Below are 25,474 nucleotides of genomic sequence, written 5' to 3'. Positions count from 1 at the left end.
ACCTGAGGTTTCAAAAGACAAAATGCTTACTTCAGTGATTCAGGTGAGTGGGAGGATTGGGGTTAACCTCTATCCATTTAACTGTAGATCCCACATCCTTAGCCACTGCACTTAGAACCCACCCAAATTTCCCCATCCTTTAGGATCAAATGCCAAAGATAATGGGCACGGTCAAGTCAAACACCATTGCCCTACCAGGTCTCATTAAACACAGTCACATTCAGAGAAGTTCATGGGAAAGGCACAAAGAAATAATCTCAGGAATAAGACCAGATTTCATCTCCATTATGTTATCAGAAAGAGAGGAGAGACCAAGATGTGTGCGTGCCAGAGTCCATGAAAACCCTAAACATGTTTCTCTAAGTGCTCCTCTGGGTCTGGGTATGTCATGGAAAGATAATCTGTCTGTTTCTAATCCACTTACATTTAATTTATTAAAATGTTTTGGAACAGTTATTTGAGCCCAAAAAAACATGATAGATCTATTTTATAAGACTTTAAAAACATCAATTTCCTTTGGACAAAGAAGTTCCATTTGCCTCAAGTAATTTGACCAAAACCTCAAAAAAAAAAAAAAAGTAAAATGGCTTCTAAATTCAGAACCAAAGATGCTGCAGCCCTTTATAAACACCATAAACACTCAGATTATCTAACCAAAATGGGATCATATGGACCCCTCAAACGTTGACCATCAAACAGAGAAAATAGCATATCTAAAGGCAGGGTTGGGGAGTGGGGAAGACGGGGCAGTTAAAGCTAGAAGACAGAGGAACTGGCCCCTCACCAGTTGTGTGGCCTCCACTGATCCAGTTCCTCTCTCTGTGCCTTGGCTTTCCCTTCTTTAAAATAATAGAAATAGTGTTTATGTCCTTAGTTATGTTCTTAGTCTGCAGTGTGTCTAAGAATCAAGAAAGAAAATATAAGAAAGGCTTGTCCTTTTCATCTATTATATGTATCGATATTATTAGAGGCCCAATGCATGAAATTTGTGCAAGAGTAGGCCTTCCTTCTCTGGGCTGCCAGCATCAGCTTCGCTCTGGCACCCGAGACCCAGGCTTCCCTCTGGCCCCAGCTTTATCCGGAAGGCCATCCGGAATGATGTCTGGTCATTATTAGCATATTACTCTTATTTTTTATAGATAAAACTTAATCTCTAGTATTATCAGTGCTACTAATGCTACAAAAAATTATAAATAATCAAATTAGAATAGCCAGTAGCCTAATCAAAACTAAGAGGACAAATTTTCTCAGCAAAGATTGGCCATGCCAAAAAGATTTGCTCAAAGATCTCAGTTTACAGATGTTAGCAAAACCTTTCTCTAAGGGTGTAGTTGACATATCCATCACTATGGCAATGGGTTGACATGAGAGCATGCATTTGTGTGTTCAATACTCTAAAATAGTCACAGCATAAATTATGAACAAATTATCCAAATAAATCTGACTCCTGCCCCTCTAGCACAGTAATAAATATCTGTGGTAGGCATGGCTTGCACAAAACCTTTCCTTGAATTTGATCATGATATAATTTTTTATTGCAAACTCAAATTGGAAAGGTTAATGAAAGAGTAAATGTGAAGGGAAAGAAACTAATTTGGGTGAAACATAAACTTGTTCAACTTTCAGACTGCAGGAGAAATTATGACAGTTAATTTCATGTCTTTGTATAGAGTAATACACAGAGCTACAACAGTTTCAAAATGAACCAGCAAATGAAGACATAAGTCTTCTCAATATTCATAAAGAATATTTGCATTTTATTTTAAAATGTATATTATTCACTGATTCCAAGCAACATTTCTTCCTGTTGGGTGAACCATATGGTGAGAATTACATTTGTTTCCCAATGCATCCCATGGGGCGATGCCAGAACACAAGCTTAAGGGCTGGAAGCTCCACATCTATAGTGGGTTTCCCAGACGGCACTGCTGGTGGAAAGCAGCTCCCCAAAGAGCACATGTCTGCTCCTGGGGACCCCTACAGGCAACAGTAATGCCAAAGGGCATTTTTATTAGGAAGATTCTCCCTCGCCAACTATTCTAAACGTTTATCCTTGTCAACTGGCCTGCAACTGGGACCATCTAGTGAGGGCAGAGCAGTCACTGATGTTTTCTTCTATGGATCTGGAATGTAGTTCAGCAAAGGTAAAGCAGTAGTCCGTTCCTCCAGTTGCCTCGGAGGGCTGAGAGAGCAGGGCCCCCTGCCACCCACTCAGCACTCTCTACCAGGGTCAGCAAGCTTTTCCTTGGAAGGTTGGATAATGAGTATTTTAGAATTTATGGGCCAAGAAGCAAATATAAGATATTAATTATATAGTTTGCTCACAATGATGTTAAGGGTAACCATTTGAAATGTAGAAACCATTCTTCGTTTGCAGGCAATAGAAAAACAGGCAGCAGGCCAGATTTGGTGTACATGCCATAGCTGGCCAATCTCAATCTGAAATCTAGACTTCTGAGGCAGGCTGACATGAGGGGATCATGTTTTGAAATAGTGCTTTGTTCTTGTCTTCCCTCCCTCAATGTTCCCTTGGCCCCTTCTTCAAGCAAGGCCTCCCAGAGTTCATTGCCTCAGGACAAGACAAGTCAACAGACAGAGAAACAAGAATCTGTTCCTGGCTTTTGGCATCTGAAAACCTCCAGTTCTCCCAACATGGGGAGATGAGTGAGGAGAGGACTCCTGTAAACAACAGATGTGGGGGAAGAGGTGCTGAGTCTGCACTGTCAAATGTCCCTCCTGAGACCCAAGGAGAGACCCCAGCAGGTGGATGCTGGGGGTGGGGCAAGCCCGAACCTGGATTCATGGTGACATGGAAAGGGGACCCAGCACCAGTTCTCCTGCCCGATCCCAGGCCGAATGCCAATGAAGAAGAGGAGACCTCCGGTCCTCTGGCTAGTGTATGAGATCTGAGAGTAGATAAATCCTGGGCCCAGATGCTGAGTGGAGGCCCAGAAAACTAACAGGACCCAAGAGAAAAAAAAATAACAAATCAACCTAAGACAACTTTACCAATACCCTCTGTCCCAGAAGGACACAAAAACAGCAAAAATACCACGAACCCTTGGAGAGTAGCAAGGACACAGGGCCAGTGGCTGAAAGAGCCAAGTTGGACATGAAGAGACATTGCAAAAGGCAACAGGGAGTAATTTAGCAGCAGCTCTAAGCATCTACTAGTAGACCAATGATCAGATGAGATGAGGGACATGGCCTGGGACACCGATAGAAGGGTAATGAAGAAAGACAGGTCGGCTCCAGCACAGAGAGAACTGACTGAAAAGGGACCATTTAGGACCACCCACACCTTGGCCCTCTGCTGTCTCTTAGAATTTGCACAGCTCCAGGCAGAGAAGCTCAAGCTTTGTTGCTGTCATCGACAGATTGATTCAGAAACTGAATGTGGTTGGTGGTTGTTTATATCTTTACATTTCACTTACCTGAGTTTGAGGAGTGAGATTCCTACCCACTAAAGAGGCTAGTTAAAAAATAAAAATTAAAAAAATAATAAATAAATAAAAAAGCCCAGCTGGTGTGGCTCAATGGTTGAACATCAACTTATGAACCAGGAAGTCATGGTTTGATTCCCAGTAGGGGCACATGCTCTGGTTGCAGGCTTGATCCCCATTAGGGGGTGTGCAGAAGGCAGCCAATTAATGATTCTGTCCCATTATTGATGTTTCTATATCTCCCTCCCTCTCCTTTCCTCTCTGAAATCAATAAAAATCAATAAAAATAAAGCAATGGTCTGCTGTGAGATCCAGCTCCATAACTATCTGTGTGTCTGAGATAAACTGACCCTGTGGCGCCCTGGTGTTCAGATGTGTTAAAGAGGAATTATCCAGATAATGAACAGGAAATAGGTTTCTTCTTTGTGAGCCACGTTCGATGAATCAATATATATATATTAACTAGCTCACTGAGTTGAGGGTGCTGGGGTTGCATCTGGGTTCATCGAGAAAGGATGCCACCATCAGTGACTGATGTTTCCCAGGGACGTGGAGGGAAGAGGGAAAGCTGGTGGCTGACGCATGTTGTTTCTACTCCTGTGTGTGGGTACATGTCTGAGGTCCTTTTTCATTTAGAAAGTCAGCAGTTCTTCAAAATGCCTGACATCCAGAAGTTGTTCTAGAAAGTTTTATTGAGAAAGTTTTTCACCAAGAGTCCAGCTCCCAGAAAAAACTGGGGTCAGAGAGATGAAAGTGCTGGCACGGGCTCAGGGGAGAGAAGGCAGACCTGCACCCCCACGTCTGGGAGACAAAGCCTAATGAAGGGTCTGCTCCTTCACATCAGTGAGCACTGGACCTTGGGGGGGCCTCAGTGTGCCCATTGGACACTTAGCCCCAGGGAGCGTCAAGACAAGAGCCTCCAATGTGACAACAAATAGAGGGGGCACCCAGCACACAGCAGGCACTTAATAGTTGCCTGTTTCCCTCCTTCAGGCATTGGGCCTGCATTTGCCAGACAGACAGCCGTCCACTGGAAACTCTTTCCTCTCTGGAATGTGGACACTGCTTGTCCTTGGAATCATTCTTTTCAAGGCTTTTCAAAGTACAGGACGCTCAGAGTAAAAAATTTTAAGTTGTTTTTTACATGCACACATCTGAGTTGCATAGGGAGCTTTGTAGGAAAGCAGACTGCCAGGCCCTGCCTTAGGGCCAATGGACCAGAGTCTCTGGGGTGAAGCCTGGAAGGTTATGTCCTCAGGACTCTGACCCCAATAGCATTAAGATCACCACATTAGCAGCCACTTGCTGCCTCTCCATACCCCCATTCCCTGGACATATGCCCATCCCCTTCACCTCCTCAGGGGGGCCTCCTCTGGACACCCCATTTAACATGGCAGCCCTGCGGCCCCTGAGGCCTCCCTGCCGACCGCTTCCATTGTATTTATTTCTCTGTAACACTTTCCATTCGTCATGCCATTCACATATTTTACTTATGTGTCTTACCTTACCCTACCCATCCTGAATGCCAACACCACAAGGGCAGGCTCATGGCTTTGTGCACTGCCACAACTCCTGAACCTCGACCAGTGCCTGGCATATGGTGGACACTCAGGAAAGACTAGTAGCTCTTTGCTGTATCCCATGCTCCTGTTTGACCTCAGAGGGCCCCAAACAAGTAGGTCAAAGGGATGAAAGGTAGTCTGTGGAGGGCTGCATAAATGACATGGTTAAAAAAACAGTCGTCCTGAGTCCCAGTGACCTTGTAAGATAAGAAGCAATTGATCCCCTCAAAGGTCTCTCCAACCTTGCCGATTTCCAAAATTAAATGATAACTTATGGCCTTGAATTTCAGCTGTGTGGTTGGACTGGGGTGGTACATAGCCTAAATCCAAGATCAGAGGGAAGGCTGGTGACTGCCTCTCCACAGGACTCTCCCTGTCTGCTCGCTCCCCAGATCCAAGCTCCAGTTCCTGTTGCATTGTTCTGCCCACTCCCTGCCCATGCCCTTGACAACCAAGACCAAGCCAGGCACCACCCTCATTGGCCTCCAAAAAAAAATGAGGGTGCGGTTCCAAGCATCTGGAGATGAGGGGGGAGGCTGTTATTTAGCAAAAGAGACACATCGTTATTTTCCTGTACCGGGATCGTGTTTCATTTAGCTGACTTGGCTTCGCATTTCTACAGCATCCCCGAGGCAAATAATACAATTAAGCAAAAGGAGAGGAGATTTAGTAACAATAAATTACCCAGAACTGGTCATTCTTTTGCACGCAGCTTTAAAAGGAGCCGAGCCTTCAGAAGGATCAATCACCCTGAATCGCAAGGGTTCAAACATTATACATAAATGACTAGTAAAAACTGATGGAGATTGGAAGTGTACACACATACATTCACATACATACACACACGCAAGCCACAGAAACACTCATGGGTTGGGCCTAGACATTTGTCTTTTTTTTTTTTTTTTTTTACAATCTAATAACCCAAAGACTGTTATAAAAAACAGTCTAAGAATACACATGGAAGAATCCAGGATAAAATGGGGAGGGAAAAAGCTACAGAAATTAAATCGATCTGAGACACAGGGAGGGAGAAGAGCTTCTAGTAATAGGTCTGTGGGGGCAGATGAAGGACTGAAATAGGAACCAAGAGAACTGCGTCACGCTATCAGCTCCACCATGCATGTGTGTAATGTTAGGCAAGACAATGACTTTTATGGGTTTCTAGTTCTCGCTATATAAAACAAGTTGTTTGAACCTCATCACCACCATTTTTATCATCCCACGCACCATCTGTAATGCTATTTACTTACTACTTTCATTTAAGTCAACTCTTTTTTATTTGAATGATTACCCATTGAAGAGGAAAATACGCATTTATGATCCTACTAGAGGCCTGGTGAACAAAATTTGTACGGGGCGGGGGGGGGGGGGGGATGTCCCTCAGCCCAGCTTGCACCCTCTCCAATATGGGACCCCATGAGGGATGTCTGACTGCCTGTTTAGGCCCAATCCTACTGGGATCGGGCCTAAACAGGAAGTCAAACACCTTTCTCACAATACAGGACTGCTGGCTCCCAACTGCTCGCCTGCCTGCCTTCCTGATTGCTCCTAACCATTTCTGACTGCCAGCCTGATCACCCCCTAACTACTCCCTGCCAGCCTGATTGATACCTAATTGCTCCCCTGCAGGCATGGTCACCCCTAACTGCCCTCCCCTGCAGTCCTGGTCCCTCCCCAACTGCTCTCCCCTGCAGGCCTGGGATCCCCCCAACTGCCCTTCCATGCAGGCCTGGCCACCCCAACTTCCCTCCTCTATCATCCTCATCATCCCTACCAGCCTCATCATGCCCTCCCCTGTAGGCTTGATTGCCTCAACTGCCCTCCCTTGCAGGTTGGGTGCCTCCCAACTGCCCTCCCCTGCCATCTTGTGGTGGCCTTCTTATGTCCACATGAAGGAAGCCATCTTTGACCACATGAGGGCAGCCACCTTGTGTGTTGGAATGATGGTCAATTTGCATATTACTCTTTTATTCGATAGGATAGAAGTCTGGTACTCAGATGGGAGCCAGCTAGTTTGCCCTGAAGGGTGACCTGAATCAGGGTGGGGGTTTCCTTGGGGCATAGGGAGGCCTGAGTGAAGGGCCTATGGTGGATTGCAGGCTGGCCATGCCCCCCAGCAACCCAAGCAGAGGTGCTGGTATCTGGAGTTTATTTATCTTCTATAATTGAAACTTTTTAGCCTTGAGTGGAGGCCTGGGCTGGCTAGGTTGTGCAGGAAGCTTGGCTTCCTCCATTACTGGGGAAACCCAAGCCTCCTGCTTGCTCTGTAGCTGCGGCCATTTTGGTTGGGTTAATTTGCATACTCGCTCCCTGATTGGCTGCTGGGCATTGCTTGTGGATGTACAGTCAATTTGCATATTACTCTTTTATTAGATATAGGATTTGTTGTATCTTGCTACAATTTCTACATTTCTAATAATAAATACTTATGCTAGTTTGGCTTAGGATTTTTTGACTTTACAATGGTGTAAAAGAGATACACATTCAGTAGAAACCAGCCAGGGTGAGCTCTGATGTTTGGTACATTAGGTACATGAAATGCAGTTTTGACTTATAGCATTTTCAACTTATAATGTGTTTATTGGGACTAACTTCATTGTAAGTCGAGGAACATCTATAAATACATTTACTTAGAAAGAAAATTATTTCACTAATATGAATGGAAAGCTAGAATCACTGGTCTTAAAATAGAAGGCAATGACAAAAATAAGGACAATGGACTTCTGCTTTTAGCCATAATAGACTAGATTATTTCAGACCAACCCCCTTGGCAAGACCAACTTTAAGATCGGGATACAGTATGTAAAGTATAAAGACAAAGAACTTCTGTTTGAAGACACTGGGGAGATACAAAGGCCGCTAGGACCTGAAGACAAGAGCAAAGAGAAAGAAAACACTCTGAAATAAGTCCAGTACTTAAAGCACTGTTTTCCTGCAGGCATTTGCTGAGTTGTAAAACTTCACAAGACTCCGAGGCTCAAAAGTCAATAGTCAGTCTCATAACAATTAAAGTGGGGGTCCACCAAATGGAGGGATCCTGGCAAACATTTCAAACTTCCCTTAGGACCATGAAAAGGCTACACAGTAGAAGAATGAAGCAGAAATAGCTTAACCTTCACAAAGACTAAAACCTAATTTCAGGCCATCTCAAGCTCAGATGCAACAAGATGATCTGCCAGTACTTGAAAAACATGACAAAAGAAGAAGAAGGAAAAAACAAAAGGTAAGTTTCACTGAAAGAAGATAACATAATCCAGAGATTCCCACTGGCTTACAATTTGTTATACATTATTTCCAGCATTTACCAAAAATTACAGGCATGCCAGGAGATATAACCAAATAACCCAAAACCTAAGAAAACAGTCAGACCTATATGTGAGTCAGCCATCGGAGTTATGAGATACAGACTTCAAAATGTCTATGATTAATAAGTTAAAGAGAGTAAACTGCAAGATCAAGAACTATAATCTTTACCAAATGAACAATGCATCTCGAGAATTGAAATTGAAATATATAATAACCAAAAATAGGAACACAACAGATGGGATTTCTGGCAGAATAGACAATGCAGAAAAGGGGATCTGTAAACTGAACGAGGTCACCAGGAAATATACAGATTAAATATGAAAAACAACACTGTAGTTATTGTACCAAGAAACGTAAGAGACACGTTGGACTTGGTGAAAAGTTCTAACAGGTATGTATTTGGAAATCCTGAAGTAGAAACAAGAGAGAATTGAGTCGATGTGATATTTGATAAAATATATTAGCTAAGTTTTTCCCACAAACTCATCAAAGACATCAAGTTAAAGGTGTTTAAATCTTTACATTTCCAAACAGAAGAAAGAAAACCACAACTAGGCAAATCGTAGTAAAAACTACTTAAATACAAAAACAAAAAATCTTAAAATCAGCCAAAGAAAAGAAACATTACCTTCAAAAGAGCAACAGTAATCATGAGGGCTGATTTTTAAACAAAAATGAAGGAAGCCAAGGAACAATGAAATGACATCTTTAATGTGTTGAAAGCAAATAATTGTCAACTTGGAACTCTATGCACAGTGAAAATAGTCTTCAAAGTGCACATGGAATTAAAACATTTCCAAACAAACAAAGCCAGAGAGAATTCATATTCAACAGAAATGCACTAAAGGAAATACTACAGAAAATTCTTCAGAGCAGAGCAAAATGAGGTCAAATGAAAGCACAAAAAATAAAGAAGACAGTGGTAAATCTAAATATGTAGGTAAAGCCAAATAAATATTGACTGCTCAAATAATAATAATGATTTATTGTGCCACATAAAGTTACATGTAGAACTAAAATAGGTGCCATGATGATGCAGAATATGGAGAAAATAGCCAACATATGAAAACAACCTAAATGTCTACTGCTGGGTGAATGGATAATGAAAGCATGGCATATATATACACTGAGTGGCCAGATTATTATGATCTCTGAATGCATAATAATCTGTCCACTCAGTGTATATATATTAGAGGCCCGGTGCATGAATTTGTGCATGGGTAAGGTGACCAGCCTGGCCAGGAGGAGGGGACATGGATGGTTGGCCAGCCTGCCTGCTGGTTGAACTCCTGGTCGAGAGGACAATTTGCATGTTAGCCTTTTATAATATAGGATATACACTGAGTGGCTAGATTATTGTGTGTTCAGAGATCATAATAATCTGGCCACTCAGTGTATATCCACAATAGAACAGTGTTCAACCATATAAATGAAGGAAATCTTACCATTTGCAATAACATTAATTGATATTGGGGGCATATTATACTAAGTGAAATAAGCTAGATCAAATATCAAGTGATCTCACTTATATGTGGAATCTTGAATTTTAAAAAAAAAAGTGCTAAGCTCATAGATAAAGAGAACAGTTTGGTGCTTTCCAAATGCTAGGGTAGGGACGAGCAAAAATGGGTGAAAAGTGGGTCAACAGATACAAACTTCCAATTAGAAAATATGTAAGTTTTGGGGATATAATGTACAACATTATGAATATAGTTAATCTGTTGTTTTAAAGTTGCTAAGAGAGTATATCTTAAAAGTTCTCATCATAAGAAAAAATAATTTGTAACTACTATGGTGACAGTTGTTAACTAGACTTATTGTGGTAATCATTTCATAATATATATAAACATCAAATCATTATGCTGTACATCTGAAACTGATATTTTGTTGTATGTCAATTATGTGTCAATTCAAAAAAGAATGTGGAGGGGACTAAATAAAATTAAAGTATTCTGAGAGCCTTATGTTGTTCAGGAAGTAGAAAGAGGACCACGTTTCCTAATATTGTAATATATTAAGGATATATGTTTCAATTTATAACATAACCATTAAAGGAAGAATAATAAAGAATGTTATCTAGCAATGTAATAAAAGGGGGAAAAGAATAATAAATTCATTAATTGAAAAGAAGACATAAAACAGAAAAATTAAAATAGAAAAGTTGTGAGAATAGAATAAATTGTAAGATAGGAGGTTTAATTATTAGATACTGCAATTCAAAGACTAAATGTCCAACTGGATTATTAAAAACTACATGCTGCCTACAGCAGACAACGTAAACATAAAGGCATAGGAAAGTTGAAAATGAAAAGATGAAAAGAGATATGTCATGCAAACACTAACCAAAAGAAAACACATGTAGCTAAACCATTAACACATTAAGCAGACTTTAGGGAAGGAAGTGTAATGAGTTAGAGAGAATCTATATATATATAAAAGACTAATATGCAAAGTATCCCCTCGGATGTTCAACCAGGAGACCAGAGTTAGATCAGTCACAAAGACATGCGCTGACCACCAGGGGGCAGCACAGAATGAAGGAAGTCCCTAGCTGGCAGCTGAAAGGCCCCAATTGGCCTGACTGCCAGTCAGGCCTAGGGACCCTACCTGTGCATGAATCATTCAATGGGCCCCTAGTAGTTGAATAAAATGAGAGAATTAATTCTTCTGGAAGATGCAACAATTCTAAGTGTACATATACACCTAGTAACCAAATCTCTACAATAGAAAGCAAATATCAACAGAAATGAAAGTTATAGTAGTCAAATTTACAGTCAGTTTGACAAACTCCCTTAATAACTGATATAACAGGCAGACAAAAAGTCAGTAAAGATATAGAAGATCTGAACAACATAACTAACAAATATGACTTACACACACACACACATGCACACTTGACCCAACAATTATAGAATGCTTTGTTTTTCAACTATACATGGAACATTTACTAAAATTGTCCCTTTGTTGGGCCATAAAAACATATCTAAATAAATATCAAAGAATTAAAATCATGCAAAGAGTATAAGTTTTCTCCTAATGTTGTAACAAATTGGCATATATTTAATGGCTTAAAACAACATAAAGTTATGATCTTATAGTTCTATAGGTTAGAAGTCTGATATAAGAAAACAATTCCACTTACAATAACATAAAAAAGAATTAAATACTTAGAAATAAATTTAACCAAGGAGTAGGAAAATTGTCTACTGAACCCTAACAAAACGTGTTTTTTTAAAATTAAAGATCTAAACAAATGGAAAGACATCTATATTCCTGAATTAAAAGATTTAATATTGTTAAGATTAAAATACTCTCCAAATTGATCTATAGATTCAATGCAAGCCTTATCAAAATTCCAACTGCTTCTTTTGCAAAAATGGACAAGCTTATCCTAAAATTTATATAAAAATGCAAGAGATACCAACTAGCCAAAACAATATTAAAAAGAACAAAATTGGAGAACTTACACTTTCTAATTTCAAAACTTAAAACAAAACTGCACCTATTAAAACAGTGTATTTCTATCAAAAAATATTCATATGGACCAATGGAACTGCAAGTCCAGACATAAACTCATACATCTATGATCAAGTAATTTTCAACAAGGGTGTCGAGACAATTCAGTGGAGGAAAGTCTAGTTTTTTAATTAATCATGCCAGACAACTGAATACCCACATGCAAAAGAATAAATTTGGACTCATACTTCACACAATACACAAAAATTAACTCAAAATGGGTCAAAGATCTAAATGTAAGAGATAAAACTAGAAAACTCTTATAAGAAAATATGGGTGTAAATCTTAATGACCACACATTAGGCAAATTTCTTAAATATGATACCAATAGAAGGAGCAACAAAGAAAATAGATTTTTTAGACTTGATAAAAAATAAAAAAGTTTGTGCAAAAAGGACATTACCAAGTACTAAAATGACAATCTACAGAATGGAAGAAGTTATTCTAAATCATATATCTTCTGAGAATCTAGTATCCAGAATATATAAATGACTCTTACAACTAAATAATATAAAGAAAACAACCTAATTTTAAAGCAGGCAAATGATTTTAACAGACATTTATTCAAAGAAGATATGTAAATGGCCAATAATGTCCATTAAAAAAAATGTTCAACATTATTGTTCATTAAGATAATGCAGTATTGGCTCAAGGATAGACAGAAGACCAATTAGACAGAATGGAAAGCCCAGAATTTAAGAAGAAAAAAAAGACTTTCATCCCATAAGAAAAATAGGCAAAAGCCTTACCTTGGTACTTCAAAGAGAGAATAGTCAAATAACTAATAAACAAGGGGAAAAGGTACTCCATTCCATTAATCACCAGAGAAATGTAAATCCAAACCACAATGAGATATAACTACACACCAACAAAAATAGCTGTGCCTAACAGAAATACAAAAGAAGGGTTTGAACAACCTATAGCTTACTAACCAGAAACTAAAAATAGAGTTTACCCGCCATAAAATGGGAAAACAAATTGTGATATATTAGTAGAATAATAGAATATCATAGAATAGTATGAAGTAATATACAGCAATGAAGAAGAAAGAATTAGTTGTTCATAAACAACATGGATGAAACTGAAATATAATGTGGCCCAAAAGAAGCGAAACACAAAAGAATTCATACTGAATAATTTCAATCACATAAATTTCAAATCTGGCAAAGCATGTCTAAGGTATCAGAAGTCAAGATAATGGTATCCTTTGTCGAGGGTTGGGGAGGAGACTGTTCCAGAGAAGAAGGCTCTGTCTGAATCTGAGCATAGTACTTGTATGTTTACTTTGTGAAGATCATCAAGCTGCATACATATGTGCCCTTTTTGGTATGAATGTATACATTAGTATACAAGGGCAATGGGAGCTAGGGAGAAAATAAACAAATGGGACTACATCAAAATAAAAAGCTTCTGCACAGCAAAAGAAAACATCAACAAAACAACAAGAAAGCCCACTATATGGGAGAACATATTTGCAAATAATATCACTGATACAAGTTTAATCTCCAATATCTACAGGGAACTTATACAACTTAATAAAAGGAAGATAAATGATCCAATAAAAAAAATGGGCAATGGATCTAAATAGAATCTTTTCGAAAGAAGACATAAGGAAGGCCAAGAGACATATGAAAACATGCTCAAACCTACTAATTATCCTACAGATGCAAATCAAAACGACAATGTGGTACCATCTCACGCCTGTCAGAATGGCTATCATCAACAAATCAACAAACAACAAGTGCTAGCAAGAATGTGGAGAAAAAGGAATCCTTGTGCACTGCTGGTGGGGAATGCAGACTGGTGCAGCCACAGTGGAGAATGGTATGGAGTTTCCTCAAAAAAATAAAAATGGGCCGGGACCTGTTTGGCTCAATGGATAGAGCGTCGGCTTGGGGACTGGAAGGGTCCCAGGTTCGATTCCGGTCAAGGGCATGTACCTTCGCTGCGGGCATATCCCCAGTAGGGGGTGTGCAAGAAGCAGCTGATCGATGACTCTCTCTCATTGATGTTTCTAACTCTCTATCTCTCTCCCTTCCTCTCTGTATAAAAATCAATAAATTATATTTTTAAAAAATAAATAAATAAAAAATAAAAATGGAACTCCCATTTGACCCAGTGATCCCACTTCTAGGAATATATCCCAAGAAACTAGACACACCAATCAGAAATGATATATGCACCCCTATGTTCATAGCAGCACAGTTCAACATAGCTAAGATTTGGAAATAGCCTAAGTGCCCATCAGCAGATGAGTGGATTAGAAAACTACGATCAAGTAATGGAATACTACACTGCTATAAAAAAGAAGGAACTTTTACCATTTACAGCAGCATGGATGGACCTGGAGAGCATTATGTTAAGTGAAATAAGCCAGCCAATGAAAGAAAAATACCACATGTTCTCACTCATTTATGGAAAATAAAGAACATTATAACCTGATGAACAAAAGGATAGATATAGAGTCAGTAAAGCACCGAACAGGCTGTCCAATTACAGCGGGAAGGTTGGAGAGTGTTGGGGAGGGGGGGGAGAAGAGATCAACCAAAGGACTTGTATGCATGCATATAAGCGCAAACAATTGACACAAGACACTGTGGGTTGGGATGAGAGCATGTGACAGGGGGTAGGGGAGGCTGGGGAAAAGTCAATGGGGAAAAAGGAGATATATGTTCTACTATAGGTAATACTTTAAACAATAAAAAATAAAAAATAAAAATTAAACATATATATATATATAGTTTAATTTATTTAAACTATATATATATAGTTTAAATAAATTAAACTATATATATATAGTTTAAACACACACACACAAAGTTTTTAAGTCAAACACACCAGAGAATACCTGCAATTATCTTAGCTGTTAGATAGCATTTAAATCAAATGTTAGAATCCTCTGGTATACTACATTAATATGAGTCCAGAACATAAAAAAATGTGAGTCCACAAATAAATATGCTTTTAGAAATAATAATAATACACTTCGTGAATGCAAAACCATTAAATTCCAGCCAAATCCTGCTGCCTGCTACATCTCGGGGCCTGATCACTCTTGGTTAAAAGGGTAAATAAGGAAATGTTCAAGAAGCGGTTAAGATTTACCACCACGCTGAGATTGCTTCTTGGTATATAATGAAAATAGGATTGAAAAAGAAATTGCTTTCTCAAAAGGTAATAACATCTGCTACTATATATCACCTGAAATCTCTTGGCCAACCACCAGGGCCCTCGCCCACACTGTGGGACACACTGGCGTATTTGATCTCAAAGTTCCTTTCGAGCTGACCATCTGTGACTTGCTGATAGAAGGCCACACAGTCAATGAAAGCTACAAATAGTACTAAACTTTGAAATAGTCTCACAAGGAAAACTGAGTCAAGTCCATTGGTTACAAGATTTATTAAAATCGCTGTGCATCTATCAATACCCACCATGACATTACCGCCCCCTTCACACACAACAAGCCTAACCTTGAGGGGAGAGGAGCTCCATCCTAACGGGTTCCCTCTCCTGCCCCACATCTGAGCTCTCAAGCTAAGCAAGCTGTCAGCTCTACCTTCAAAGTGCATCTGGAATCCAACTGCTTCTCGTCATCCTCCGAGTCACCATGACCCCTCACCTAGTGGCCTCCTATTCTCTCCGTTCTCACCTTTGTCCTTCAATTTCTGTCAGATTCCAAGGCAGACTTCAGCATGCCCCTGCTCAGACTCTTCCCATCTCACACACGGCAAAAGCTGGTTTCCTTGCGGTGGCCCGCCAGGCCCATCATGACAGAACAAGCCATCATCTCCCTGAGGTCACCTCCTATGGGTCATGCCCACCTCACCCTGACCCAGCCACAGGCTCTCATGGGTGATCCTCAGCCACGCTAACACGCTCCCACCTCAGGGCCAGGCACTGGCTGTTCCCTCTCCCTGGGACACTGCATCAGAGAGCCCCTGGCTCGCTCCCTCACCACTTCGTATCTTTGCTCAAAGCTCACCTTATTAGTGAATCCTTCTTAGACCTTTCACACAAAACTGCACTCCCCCTCAATGCTCCCACCCTCCTCCCTGCTTTATTTTTGTCTCAGATCCATCACCATCTAACATCCTATGCATTTATCTACTTACCTTATGTAGGCCTTGTTGTCTCAACTCTTTCCACCGGGAGATTTCGCAGCAAGGAAACCAGACTCTGGGAATTGAAAGGCAAGGGATAGTTTAGACACGAACTGGAAAAGACAGGAGCCACCCTTCTAGCTCTGGAGCGGGAACTGCGCCATTGGGAATGGTCCCCTAGGGTAACAAAGCCCTTTCTTTCCGTCTTTGGGGGCCGATAAAGCTAGAAGGAGAGGCGAACTGCTGACAGGGAGCTGCCGTTTACCCTTCAAACCATGACATTCTGTCCAATTCCTCTCTCTTCTGATTCTGGAGGGCTTCCTGATTTACTGGGGGCAGGGGAAAGGGAGGGGGGCAGCAATCCCTCACTCTCTCACTCCCACAGGCTGGGGGATCAAAGTCCTTCATTCAGCAAATATTTATCAATTACTACGTACGCACCAAACAATGAGCCACATGCCATGAAGAGAAGAATCTGGCACAGCCCTTGCCCGAGGGAAGCTTGCTGTCCAGAAAGGGGAGAGAGAGAGAGAGAGAGAGAGAGAGAGAGAGAGAGAGAGAGAGAGAGAGAGAGAGAGAGAGAGAGAGAGAGAGGAATTCACAGGTAATGATTATTCAAGCTTGCTATCATTTCATTTTTATTTATAATTGAGAGTGGTTTGAAGGCTGTGCCTATATCACGCTCTGATATGTTCCCTAACAGAAAGTAAGGTACAGAAATTGAACTGGGAATGCCCACGGAGGAGACGTGCTGGGTACCAGGTCATCAGTGTGCAGACTGGAAGCAGGTGGAGAACCTCTGCTAAGCATTTTCCGCCTCGGTCTACCTCGCTTAAATGCACGGTGGCAATAGCAGTGGCAGCTGTTTGCTGCTGGGCACTGGGACATGCAGGGCGGGAACAGGCAATGGATTAAGTTAGCTCATTTAATCCTCATCCTCCTGACAGTAATAAATAGGTCATGAATTTTTTTTTTTTACTTTTTTTTTTTTTTACTTTCAGCTTTGTTGAGATATAATTGATGTATGATATGCATTTAAGGTGTTCAGTATAAAGACTTGACCTACATGTATTACAAATTATCACAGTAGTTTAGTTACCTTCCATTACCTCACATTGATACAAAAAACAAACAAACAAAAACCTTTTCCCTAATGGAGACCACTTTTAGGACCTACTCTTTTCAAATATTTTAAATGGACCATACAGCAGTGTTAACCATAGTCATCGTGCGACACATGACACCCCCAATTGTATGCTTTCCAGTTATAACTGGAAGTTTGTATCTTTTGACCACCTTCATCCACTACTTCCCCCATGCTGCCTACCCCCTCCCCCCCCCCCCCCACACACACACACCGCTGTTAACCACATCTGATCTCTTTTTCTATGAGTGGGTTTTTGGTTTGTTTGTTCATTTGTTTTTTAGATTCCACATGTATATGATATCATACAGTATTTGTCTTTCTCTGACTTGTTTCCTTTAGCAAAATGCCCCCAAGGCCTATCCATGTTTTCCCACGTGGCAAGATTTCCTTCTTTTTTATCGCTGAGGTGCGGGCATTATTTAACCCTCTTTTTATGTGCAATAATTGGCATTGGAGTTTGTGTTAATTCTTCTTTAATTTAGGGTGTTTTTCCTTAAAATGTGGGCTCACCTGTAACATCTTTTCCTAGTGGAGTCCCATTGTTACTGTTTTATTTGTTACATGGCCATATTAAATTATTTGGGGTCTCATCGCTGTGAAAAAGGCATCCAGAGCTCTGCTAAACAAGTAGTACCCATGTTCTCCCCACATCAAACCCCCTGCTAAAAAAATAAGGAGAAAACTCTGCGAAGTCACACATTACTCAAGCCCCTGGCTTTGGACTCACCATGAAGCTGGCCAAAATCTGCCTTCTGTAACCTTGTTCCCAGCCCCTGGTCCACATCTACTCTCCTTTAGGGCCCAAGCTTTCATGTCTTCTGCAACCCTACATGCAATTGTATTTTCACGCTACTTTTGTACATGCTGTCTCTGCTGCCAGAATAAATGTCCGGGATGCATGGGGATTGAGAATGGCCTCCGCCTCTCTCCCCTTGTGCAGCTTACTGTCACTTTTAATGTCACTCTACTGTCGCTCTTGTATGAAGCCAACCAACTTCTAAATCTCTGCCTCTGCTCTGTCACCACAACTGTGTGTAGGAATGTGTGTGTATGGCTATACATATATATGTGCACATACATCCACACACATACACAAGCATGCATGCATGCAAGGACACACATACCTTTTACAGCACAGACTACACTGGACTCTTCCACAAGCCTGTGACTCTTTACACTCAGGGATTATAGCTCATTATTCCATTATTGTGATTGGATCCCTCAGTACTTTCCTTGTAGAGGAAATTCAAACGGACATTTACTGAGTAGACAAAGGAGTGACCATCAGAAGGAAAAGGTGCTCTGGGAGGTTTCTCATTTTGCAAATGAGAAACCTAAAACCTGACAGATTCAACTACTTCTTGTGCCTATTCTGCCTCATGCAGGGAGCAGTGTGGTCCCCCGAATTCAGGATCAGAAGAGGGACTGTTTTAAATTTTAACTGCAGTTTTTAGTTTTAGAAACTTTATTTTGCATTTCACAAAATTTTAACTGGGCAAAATACAGTACCTCAAAGGTGATTAGAAATTGGGCTTCTGAGCCAGACAGACTTGAATAAAATTCAGGCACTGCTTGACCTTGGACAAGTTATTTTCACCTCTACAATAGAGCTGCCCGGCAAAAACTGGTTTGGCTCAGTGGATAGAGCGTCAACCTGCGGACTGAAAGGTTCCAGGTTCGATTCCGGTCAAGGGCACGTACAGTGGTTGCGGGCACATCCCCGATAGGGGGTGTGCAGGAGGCAGCTGGTCGATGTTTCTCTCTCATCGATGTTTCTAGCTCTCTATCCCTCTCCTTTCCTCTCTAAAAAAAATCAATAAAAATATATTTTAAAAAAAAAAATAGAACTGCCCATCAGTACCTGCCCCAGACATGTTGGAAGACTTAAAAACCACAGGGCTTATGCCTTAAAAAATGCGTAATACATGTAAGCTATTATTTTTATCATTATCATTTTGCTACTAATGTAAATGATACTTGGCAAATAGTATTAGCTAAATGTTTAGAGATTCGAGTCTAACCATAGTTATATTTGAGGTAGGGGTGTCGAACTCAATCAGAGAAGGGGCCAAAATCTAAAATCCAGCCTAAATCGCGGGCCGAATGGTTTACTGAACAGTCATAAACTGACAATGTCATAAACTGACAGCGGAGTGCAGTGATGACAGCGCGGTGCGGGCCACATTGCAAGGCCTGGCGGGCTGGATTTGGCCCGCGGGCCTTGTGTTTGACACATGTGGGGGTCTTCACAATTGTTGCTATCTTAAGTCGGTTACAGCAAATCTCTCTGAAGTTATTAAAAATGTTGAGTGTCTTTTTTTCAGGAATTTCCGACGGAGTACTGCTTTTTGCCACAGGATTTATGCAAAAGAATTAAAGCATTAGCAGGGGCCCCGAACACAAGGAAACAAATGCATTGCGATGTCTGATGGCAAGCCCAATGTGGCAAAGGGAGTGATTCAGATGCTGTTGCTGGACTAGCAGAACCTGCTTTTAATGGCTGGGAGATGTTCATTTCCTGGGGCTTAGTACACGGCACAGTCCTTTTTTTCCATGCATAAAAATGGAAATGTAAAGGCCATAATGCTATGGTTAAGAGTAATTTTCAACAATATTTTGTGGCATGTGAAAGCAACCCTTTTATCTCTTGCATCTTCACGTTTTATTGTCTGGGCTTTTATGAGCTGTGTGCTTGAACGGGGCCCAAATCCTGGGTGCCACACTCAAAATCATATGGTACATCTGTTTCTGACTGAGGATGTGGTGGGATTCTGCATATCAGCATCTTCCTCCCACCCCGACATCAGCACACTCACATTCGGTAGAGGGAAAGGAAAACATGGCATCCATGCCCTCTCTGGAAAGGGGGTGTCTTGTTCACAATCCAAGCGGGTATAGATAGGACAGGGCATCGCCTGAGTCACCAGGGCGACCCTTGAAGAGGGCGTCCTGTATGGACATTCACATCCAGGAGAAATCTTCAATTTTGAGCACCTGAGCCTTAGCATTACCTTAGATGTTTGCATAGCATTCCTGTGTGGAGCTTGAACTTGGCAGGCACTCTCTGGGCAAAAGAAAATGCTCTGTCGTCATTTCAGAAAGTAAGCAAGTGCCTTTTTGCATTTTTCCAAGCATAGGATGGATTTCTGAGTAAAAATACCATTAATTGTTTTAAATTGATACAAAGTCATGTGTTGAAGCAAGAACTACAGTGGTAGGAAGTCCCGCTGTTCTTTGTGGAATGAAGTGAACTTCATCTGGCAGACACAGTATTCTCTTTTAAAAGGAACTCAGATTTATGGAAATGTGTGCCAAAAGTTGACTGAGAGCCATCAGTGTCTTCAGCCTGTGTTCAGTGATGTCCAGAAGGGACCCAAACTCTCTCATGATGGCCGGACGAAATGTGAGAAACAAGAAGCTGAGGAATGCAAATGGCATCATTGAGAACAGTGCAGTTGGCACACGGGGCCAATGGAAAGATGTGCTTGGAAATTATACTAGAAAGGTATGTTACGGTGAAGCTATGAAAGGTTTAAATGTCAAGCTAAAAAAAAAAAAATTGAGAGTCTAGAATTAACACTCTGAACAATGGAGGGCCATTGAAGGTTTCCAGCGGATCACTTTAGGGTTCACAGGGGCCCCTGCCCCTTTTAACCTTACTGGAGGCCCTCGAGATCACCTGCAATGGGTGAGAGCAAGTCCTACCCCCAGTTTCAAATACTGTACCTGGACTGGCCAAGCATGTGGCCCAGTGCACACCTGTTGGGTGTTTTCGGGTATTTCTGTTCTCAAGCCCATCAGATGCCCTGTTGTTAACCTCTCCTCTCTGCTGCATGGATGCTCAAACCAGGTGGGTCTTACAGCTCTTAATGGCTTACCCTTACTCCTTCCATTTGGGAGTTTGTAGAAATACCTCTCTTGGGGCAGAGGGTTGAAATGCTTGCTTGTTAAGTTTTGACCACTTGCTTCAGGTTTTGCTGTCCAGTTTGGTGTTTGTTTTTTTTGTACACAGTCCTTTCTGCATGTAGGAATGGGGAGAGATTTAAAAAGATTCATTTACTGCCATTTTTCCAGAACCTAGAATTGGGTTTTGTTCTGCTTTTAGGTAAAAAAAAATCAAAGAAATGGGTGAACTCTACATCTGGTCTGACCTAGAACAGAATGGGGTAATAAGAAAATGTAGGACAGTGAGACAATACACTTTAAAAAATAAATTCAAAAGAAGAAATAGCTCAGCCTAGGGGGGACCATGAGAAGGGTAGCCCCAGGGAAAACAGTGTCTGTGAGGGCTCCGGGCTTTCTCAAAAGGTGCCCTGTCATCTGACTAGTCCAGGTAGGAGCTCCTGAGTCCTCATCCCCAGTGATAAGTGTCAGGGTTGATTATGTCCCCTTGGGATGTCCCACAATCTCCTGGTAAGAGTTTAGACTCAGCTGTAATGACCACATGAAGGCTAAAGATATGCGAATAGATGAAAAAAATGGGAGTTTAAAGGGTCGGTCTTACTACTTGGAAATGAATTCCACAAGATGAAAATGGCTATGTTGGTAGGACTGACTTGGGATGGAGTCCTAGTAGCAAGGACTACCCATCATGGAAGGAAGTGTGCTCCCCTTCAGGGAAATATCTATCCTAACGTCTGAGATGTGTGCTGAGGACCCTTGTTCCTCGAACTCTAGAGTCCCAGGCCCTGAAATGAAGCATGTTGCCTCCAACCGTTCTTGGCAGTCTGTGACAAAAGCCTTTCTAGGACAGGAAGCAAGTCCTTCCCTTTCTCTTTGTCTATGAAGCAAAATCCAGAGAAAATTTCAAAACCTAACAACAAGAGGAAAACCCTAAAGTACAATATGAGCTATGTCAGAGACTAACTCTTGACCTGTGAGACAGAAAGGCAACTTCATGGAGGTCAAAGAATGCAAACCAAACCAGAGCTTTGGCCTCCTGGCAGGCCACACACTGCCAAAGGGTGGGACATGTTGTACCCAAGGATGTGATCTGACAGCTGGTGATGAGGCACATTTGAAGCAGTGGGTCAGTGGACTTTTTCATCCATGAGCCTTACCCCAGGTACCTTCCAGGCAGCCAGAGTTGCTCCAGACAAAATCATTACATTCACAAAGAAGCATTGGGTTATTCCTTGTACTACCCTCATTCAAGGCATCTCCCACTCTTTCCTCAGTGACATCCCTTTCCTGTTGACTTCAGGAGCCCAATGACATTCTGCCTTGAAGGGATATCAAAGCACAGACTTTGAAGCAAGGGACCTTGTGAATATTTCTTAACTTCTTTTAGCTTAAGTGTCTTCATCTATCCCATGTGGAGGATACTTAGCTTATCATTGCTACAAACCTAGACAAGATAGATCCACACATGAGGAGACATGAAACCCCATTGATGCAATCCACTCCCAGTGTTTGCCTATTTCCCTGACATCCCATCAAATGCTTTTACCCTCTAAAGCATCCTAGGTTGGAGGGTAAATTCTGTGGTCGCCCTATATACAAAACAGCAAAAATAGGCAACAGGCCATTTCAACCAAATGTGCTTTCATGACCTTCAGTCACAATGAATGGTAAATGTTTAATAGTATTTAAGTATTAGCCCACCAGAAATCTTACACTGAAAAGATGTCCCTTGTAGTAGAATCTGAATTACCTGTTTATTTGCTGAGAAGATACTGGGGGAGGAGGGATGCTGGGGCCATCACACCTCTCATGCATAAGACTGACCCCCAGTGGTCATTCAGAGCTTTGTGAGTATTCTCAAGTCTTAACTATCATCCCAACCCTACCACTGGCTAGACACCACCAGAAGGCAGAGGTCTCAGTTGAAAGTTGATGTCTCCTTGGCAAGTACTTCCTCCTCAAGGTGGTTCAGAGGCTTCTCTCTGTACAGGATTTCTGATGCTCCAGACATTCTTGGAACATCATTTAAAAATAAATAAATAAATAAATAAATGAATAAATAAATAAAATGGAACTTGAGTTTTTCTCTCTCTTCCCCTTTATTCATTTAGGTCCACCATGACCAGAGAATATTCTCTCTCCCCTCACGATGAACACAACCATCTTCCCACTCCAAGAACCACAAAGCTCTGGGAGAGAAATACCCTGTGTGGGGCTCTTATTTTGAAGAAGTGTTCTAACTGCAATTGTCTATAGCTCTCCGTGCCATTTGCTTGCAGGAAAGTGCCAAATCCTGGAGACACTTGGCATTTTGAGTTATAGGACAAAACTACCTGCAGAAGGCAGAAATCGACAGGAGCTGTAGCTCACTGTGAATTCTGACATCTGCTCACTAGTGATTAATGGCACCAGGGAAAACAAGCCAGCAGGCACCGATGTTAAGAGAGAAAGCTATTTTAAACATCCCCCAATTCTAATTAAATAGTCCTTTCTATAACACTTGCAAACCTAAAAATAGGTTTGATCTGTCCATTGGGGGCCACTTCAAGTTGACAGGAGAAGTTTAATTAGATTGCCTCAAGCGGGAAGGCTATTCTCCAAGCTCTTTGAGACTGGCATTAACTCCAGGACTGAGTCCCACTTACATGTGTATACGGTGCCTGCCAAAGTAGAAGATGGGATTTCCTACAAAATCCTGACACCAGAGGAGGCTAGAGGAAAGGTACATTCACATTTGATCTAGTAGGCCCAGAAAAATCCAGCCAATGGTGACCATAAATACGTTTAACATTTAATACAGAGAGTGTTGCATATGCTTGGGCTCCAACTCAACATAGAAGCAACAACAACATACACGACATGAATACTTGAGGGAATAGAAACAATGCATATGCCACTCCCTTAAGGCATCATTTTGATTGAATTAATGTCAACTTAGTCAAACAACTGGTAGGTAATTCATGAAACTGCTGGTCATTTGGCAACCTCGACTATTGACATATTTAAGGAACACATCATGAGTGAACATGGAGAATATCTCCAATATTTTGTTACTCAACACATTCTAATATCCTTGATATATATTTCTTCATATTCATTCAGTCATCCATTCTTTCTCCAGTTCTTATCAAGCACCTATTAGAAGCACACAAATGATGACTAAGTCAGACAAGGTTCCCATCCTTATAATGATAAAAATCAAGGAAACTCTCCAAATATGTGTGAATCTCAATTTCTAGAAGTAGCACTTCTAGAGTTTGGGGTTTTGGATGCACATGGCCAAGTTGCATCACCAACAATCAACCACACACCATCATTCATTTACACCTTTGCCAATTTGACAGACAGAATACAGTATCTCAGGGTTATTTTAGTTGTGTGTTTTTTAATTACTAACTAGATTAAACATTTTTTTCTATGTTTGTCAGCTATGAAATTATTTTGAGAGTTATCTGCTATGTCCTTTACTCATTTTTCTATTTATATTCTTTTATATACTCTACACACTTTTCAATTGGGTTTTTCCCTTCATGATTAAATAATTTTAAATGTTAAAGAAATAAACCCTGGAGAAACCAAGATGGCAGCATAGGAAAACACCTGAACTTGCTGCCTCACACAACAACTTCAAAACTACAACTAAAAAACAAAATGGACATCATCCAGAACCATAGGAAAGCTGACTAGAAGAGAAAAGCACACTGAGACTCAGAGGAACTGCTGAAATAAAGTGCAGATATACAGAAGCATGGTAACTGAGTATGTGGCTGACTTTTTCAATCCACAGGGAGACACAAGCTTCCAACTCCTCTGAACTCCAGTTCCAGGTGAGACTCTGGGGACCCAGACTCACAGGAGGAGAAACTGGACTGTCTGGCAGCAGCGGAACTGACAGGAAGCCATTGCTGTTTGCTCCACCCTGAGATTCCACCCAATCCAAGCTGTGCACAGAGGCTTTTGCATATAAATGGCCTGGTCCTTTGAAATCTGAACATACCTGACAAACTGCAGCTGAGTCAGAGAGACCCAGAACAACCAAAAGAAGGCCCAAAGCCCCATAGCAGATTGCATTGCTTCATAGCTGGGCCTCATCTGGTCACTTCCAAAACCCAAACAAAGAAGAGGAATCTGCAGATCTCTCCATAGCTCCTACTGGGTGGCCTCAGGCAGAGGCTAAATTAGCACCTCCTTGGAGATCCAAGAGCCAGTGTACCCAGGGATCAGAGTAGGACCATCCAGAATACAATTCATCAGATCCATAAGGGACACACTCAGGGGGCAGACTTAGTGAGCACCAAAGCCCACTGAAGCAAGTCTTGCCTCATAAGGGTATCTCCAGGACAGAAGTTCTCCCATCATAGACACAGCTGATCCTCAAAGCCAATTGGCTTGGAGGTCAATTCCTCCCAGTGATACCAATAATAATCAAGGCTTAACTATAGTAAGACTGTGCACACAACCCACAAAGGGGTACACCAAGAGTGTCCACTTCAG

The 25,474-nt window shown here is 41.3% G+C and overlaps 1 long non-coding RNA gene across 1 annotated transcript in view; it reads right to left on the bottom strand.

Moving 5' to 3' along the window:
- Positions 1-16,323, bottom strand: part of LOC311632070 — a 36,291-nt gene extending 19,968 nt beyond the window's left edge. Inside the window, exons 1-2 of the long non-coding RNA XR_014796708.1 lie at positions 16,196-16,323; positions 15,943-16,006 (exon numbers count right to left, since the gene is read on the bottom strand). This is a non-coding gene — a long non-coding RNA (uncharacterized lncRNA). The remainder of the gene's footprint in view (positions 1-15,942; positions 16,007-16,195) is intronic.
- Positions 16,324-25,474: the final 9,151 nt, after the last annotated feature.

The sequence above is a fragment of the Pipistrellus hanaki genome (genome assembly GCF_964339955.1).
Source record: "Pipistrellus hanaki genome assembly, chromosome: 13".
Lineage (NCBI taxonomy): Eukaryota > Metazoa > Chordata > Mammalia > Chiroptera > Vespertilionidae > Pipistrellus > Pipistrellus hanaki.
This window is presented reverse-complemented; position numbering and strand designations above follow the sequence as displayed.